The sequence below is a fragment of the Triticum urartu genome, chromosome 3 (genome assembly GCF_003073215.2).
Source record: "Triticum urartu cultivar G1812 chromosome 3, Tu2.1, whole genome shotgun sequence".
Lineage (NCBI taxonomy): Eukaryota > Viridiplantae > Streptophyta > Magnoliopsida > Poales > Poaceae > Triticum > Triticum urartu.
The window spans coordinates 315980382-315985916 of record NC_053024.1 but is presented as its reverse complement, the minus strand read 5'-3'; the positions used below and the strand labels follow the sequence as shown (position 1 = coordinate 315985916).

The 5535-nt window shown below is 47.9% G+C and overlaps 1 long non-coding RNA gene across 1 annotated transcript; it reads right to left on the bottom strand.

Moving 5' to 3' along the window:
- Positions 1 to 359: 359 nt before the first annotated feature.
- On the bottom strand, positions 360 to 3970 carry LOC125543903. Its single transcript, XR_007299030.1, has 2 exons — positions 3589 to 3970; positions 360 to 772 (listed from the first exon to the last, which is right to left on the bottom strand). It is a non-coding gene; the product is annotated as an uncharacterized LOC125543903 (long non-coding RNA).
- Between the last annotated feature and the right edge of the window lie 1565 nt (positions 3971 to 5535).

Below are 5535 nucleotides of genomic sequence, written 5' to 3'. Positions count from 1 at the left end.
CCGTCGTTGTTGTGAAAGACCGGAGATGAAATGCCTTGCCTATTCATCACAAGACTCGAGCAAATATGAGTGGAAGAAAGAGAAGAACTATACCAAATGTACCTTTGACCGATGTTGAAAATGGATCATTGATCACTCAATGATGTAACAAGGAAATAGCACAATTGGTACCGATCTTGTTGATTTCTCACACCTACACAAATAAGGCTTATAGTGGAGCTTGGCGAGGATAGTGACACAAAAATTTGATGCAAAATGTTAGCAAGAGTCAATAATGTTGAAAGAGATTCAAAAATTCGCAAGTGAAACAAATAGACCAATAGCAATGAATGGCACACGGAAACGCACACACGGATAGATAAATGGGATCGTGTAACCAAGTGTGACGTCGTCGATTCAATCGTACACTAATTATACACGCAAATGTGTACAATCAAGATCAAGGATTCACGGGGAGATATCACAACACAACTCTAGACATAAATTAAAATAATAAAAACTTTATATTACAAGCCAGGGGCCTCGAGGGCTCGAATACATAAGCTCAAAAACACAAGAGTCAGCGGAAGCAACAATATCTAAGCACAGACATGAGTTAGACAAGTTTGCCTTAAGAAGGCTAGCACAAAAGCAACATCGATCGAAAAGGCAAGGCATCCTGCCTGGGAGCCTCCTAACTACTCCTGGTCGTCGGCGGTCTTCACGTAGTAGTAGGCACCGTCGGGGTAGTAGCAGTCGTCAAAGGTGGAATCTGGCTCCTGGACTCCGACATCTGGTTGCATCAACCGGAAAGAAGAAGAAAGGGGGAAAAGGGGGAGCAAAGCAACCGTGAGTACTCATCCAAAGTACTCGCAAGCAAGGATCTACACTACATATGCATCGATATCAATGAAAAGGGTTGTATCTGTGGACTGGACTGCAGAATGCCAGAAAAGAAGGGGAAAGCCTAGCCTATCAAAGACTAGCATCTTCTGGAAACCACCATCTTGCAGCAACTGGAGGGAGTAGAGTAGCATAAAGTAAAGTAGTAGAAGTGTTATCAACCTCGGCCAGAGATCCTTTCTCGACTCCCTGCCAGAAAGCAATCCCAAAGCCATACTATCTAGTTCTCATCATAATCCAATTCTCATCACAAGTATCCAGTTATAGTTGTATCAATCGGGATACAACTCTAAGTGTCCGTTACCATAGGACAGGCTATCGATAGATGTTTTCTTCCCTGCAGGGGTGCACCAACTTACCCACCACGCTCGATTAACTCCGGCCGGACACACTTTCCTGGGTCATGCCCGGCCTCGGCCAAACAATACGCCGCAACCCGACCTAGGCTTAATAGAGAGGTCAGCACGCCGGACTAAACCTATGCCCCCAGGGGTCATGGGCCATCTCCCCACAGACTCCTGCACGTTGCGTGGGCGGCCGGTGAGCAGACCTAGCTACCTCCTTCAACAAGGCAGGTGCTTACGCAGTCCAACCCGGCGCGCGCCACTCAATCGCTGACGTCTATTAAGCTTCGGCTGATGTATACGACATAGAACGCCCATACTATGCCCACGTGATGGTTAGTGCTATCAGGCCAGAGGCCCCTCGGATCAAATATTCAAATCGTAGTGGATTAGGAACGCGCGATAACAAGCAGAGACTCACGAAAGATGTGACCCCGTTGCCCCGTCTCGAGGACTTGCGGCAAGGGCTAGGAATGCCCGGCCACACCTCGTAATTATCTCGCGGGCACCCTCCAGGTCAACCCGTCTCCGCATCACTCGCGGGTACCCCTCAGGGTCGACCCGCCTTTCCAAGTAACAGTGGTAAAGTCCAAGTATCCATGTGTCCAAACATCAAAGGGAAAACCCGAGGAGTCACCCTCGGTGAATTCCATTCGAGGTAATCATCAAGGTGAACGTAAGAGGAATCACCCCCGAGGTTCACACTTGAGGGGTTGCACGACAGAGTCGTATCGGAAGTGGTTAAGGCGGAATCACCCTCGATGACCACGACCGAATAGCTACACTACGGAGTTAACATCAGAGGTGATGTAGAGGTCTCACCCTCGACACTCGATAGTAACCCAGTAGTGTCGAGCAACTAAGGGGAAAGTGATGTGCGGTGTCGGGGCCTGGTCTTCGATCCCGTTGATCGGGTCTTCAAAGATGAAGCAGGGGCAACAAGGACATGATGGGGGTCACTGATGTATCACTAACCAACCTATACTAAGCAGTTTAGGATAAGCAGGTAGGTAACAATAAGCAGGTTACAAATGCAGGCTATGCATCAGAATAGGAGCAATCAATTACAGTAGTAAAATCTAATACAATCATGAGAGAATGAAATGGACGATATCGGGATGATCAAAGGGGGGGCTTGCGTGGTTGCTCTGGCAAGGAGGAAGGTCGTCGGTGACGTAGTCGATCACAGCGGCATGGGCAGCCGCCCACGGGGTCAATCGAAGAGAAGAGGGGGAGAACCAGTAAATACATAGCAAGCAAGTGCATAACAGGAAAACAGACATAGCTAGACGTGTTCTAACGCGGTGCTACACGATACCGGCGAAGGGGGATAACATCCGGGAAAGTTTTCCCGGTTCCGGACCTGCGTCAAATAGATGACCGGAGGGGAAATGTTCCATGTTCGCTATGCTTGGGACATATGGCGGGCGAACGGACCACGTATTTGGATTCGTCTCGTTGTTCTGAGCAACTTTCATGTATATTACTTTTTCATTCAAAATACGGATTATTTTATATGATTTTTCAAAGTTTATTTGAATTTATGGAATTATTATATTTAGCTTAAACCGAATTGACTAAATCAATTTTGACTAGTCAAAGGGCAGTTGTGGCTCACATGTCATAGATTATTTACCTAAACAAATAAATAAACCGAACTTATTTAAAGGGGCTTACATGTCATCTGCTAGTATTAGACTAACTTAGCAGAACGCACGCACCTAGTAGTACTAATCTAAGCAAGGGCCTTGCCTAGCCCAGCCGGCCACAGTACGCACGGCGCACTCACACACCACGCTGCACACACACCACACCACGCTGCTCACAGCACACACGGGCGCACACGGCCATGTCCAGCTGCACGGACACACACTATGCAGAACACACACACACTACACTCACAGCTCGGCCATGCCCGGCCGTAGCAGCGGCGGCAGCGAGCAGCGGCATCGACAGACAGTATCGGCAGCAACAGGAGCGACGCAGCAGGCGGCGGCGGCAGCGGCAAACAGCAGCGACGGCACAAGGGGCAGCCAGCAGCAGTACAAGCAGCAAGCAGTGGCAGTAGAGCGGCAGTGTAGGCGTAGGCGGGCACGGACGGCCAGGTGCGCGGCGGTAGAAGGAGCAGTAGCAGCTAGCGCGGGCAGAGGAGCAACGACACAACAGCAACAGCATCATAGCGGCAGTAGCATCAGCAAGCAACATAGCGGCAGTAGCATCAGCAAGCAACATAGCGGCAGTAGCAGCAGCAAAGCAGCAGCATGAGCGCATACGCGGACGCCGAGATTCGGCCATGACGGAGGGTGGCGTGCACGGGTACAAATCGAAGCGGAGACATGGGGGAATCGAAGGGGATGCTCACCCTGGTGTTTGTGGTTGAGGTCAGCGAGCGCGGGGTGGCCGGGATGCGTCGAATTTGATGACGAGAGACGGCGGTCGTGGCGAGGAGACGACGACGATGCAGAGCGTATGGGCCGCCTCGACTCGGTTTGGTGCTCAGGACGGACGAAGCAGGCCACACCGGACCTCCTTGATGTGCTGCCGAGCGACGAAAACGACGGTGGCCGTGATGATGACGGCGACGGCTAGGTGGGGCGGAGGAGGACGACGAGGCCGAGCGCGAGGGAGGGAGATGGGGGCGAGAGGAGGAGGGCGCTAGGGTTTCGGGGAGGCGACCGGGGGGGCTTTGTAGGCAGGGGCAGGGGACGGATGGCCGCCACGCACGGCCATCGCCGGCGGATGGACAAGCGGGGGTGGGCTGGGTATTTTGTGTAGCTAGCTGGGCCAAATGCCCAGTAGCACCTCTCTCTTTTCTGCTTCCTATTTTTTTATAACTCTGTTTTGCATATTAATTTGTTAGCAAAACAGTTTTATAAAAAGTGTAGATGGCCACATAATTAGTATTGCAATATTTTGAGACCACACACATTGTTTCACATCATTTGGAAAATTATAAATATTTGCTTATTTTGAAAAAGCCAATTTAAAAGCTTTGGACCACTTATTAATTTCCTAGGAATTTGAGTCAAACCAAGTTGGTTTCAACATGATAAATATCTGGGGATTATTTGCAACATCACAAACATTTTTGTTTGTATGACAGAAGAAGTAAATATTCGACTTGTATTTCAAATGGAATTGGGTTTTGATTTTCATCAAGTGGCGATTTAGTCTGAAAAACATGATGACATGGTATCATTAAAGGGGAGATCACCGTAGCATGATTCTCGGGGTGTTACACCAAGGATGAGCACAAAATGTGAAATCCATGGAAAACGCTCATGTTGCACAACTCTAAAGAGACGCTGACACGATTGCTCAATAGGCGGATATGAAACTTGTGCACAACCTATAATATGCAAAATGTATGAACTTTCTATCCCAAGTATGCTATGTATGTATGGTTCCCGATGTTTCTCTCAAGATGATCGGATATGAAAATCTTATGTGCAATGTGGTATTATGCTATGGCACTTGATTACAAGCTTCTTTGCTCTTTCTCTTTTGCTTAAAAGCTTATTCTTTTTTATATTTTTTGTATGTGTATGGCCATTTTTGCACAATGCACAAATCAAGATAGTAATTGTGTATATACGGGAACAATCTTGTGACACAAGAGATGATATGACGATACCAAGATGGTATGGTGTGTATGTATGCAATGGAAGATATAGATCACTAATGTGCACAAATAACGTTGCCGGCAATACTCAATGGCTAGTCTCGATAGGCAAGTGACACAAAATGGGCTAGGAGTTGTCAATGCAGTGGCAAGGGAATATACAATGGAGGGATACCATGATACCAAGATGATATGGAGGTTACCGTCCGTGGCGATGATGAGTGGCGGTGTTCTTGATGTAGATACCAAGATGATGTAGACTCGTCCCTAAGTAGCCGAAACACCTTAGGAAACGAAAAAACCGCGAACTCAAAATCTCAAATGTCAAACGGTGGTAGCAGAAAGCGGTGGTGGTTTCGCGAAAGCTCAAAGGGATTGTGGAAATGCAATGATGGGTTTTGGAGTAAGCAATGCGAAAGTGGAGGTTATGGTAGTTGACTATATATGGTGTCGGAGTTGAAATCACGGTCCCTAAGTAGCCGAAACACCTTAGGAGACACAACACATAACACAAACAAAATTGGGTTAAGTTGGAGTGGTGAAAGTGTATGGTGGGCAAGGTTATGCGGTAGTTATGGTGGTGGTTGATGAAGAAGAAAGCATCCCTAAGTAGCCGAAACACCTTAGGAGACACAAATCACTACTCAAACAACCTCAAATGCAATGGGGATCAAAATTGGTTAGGTT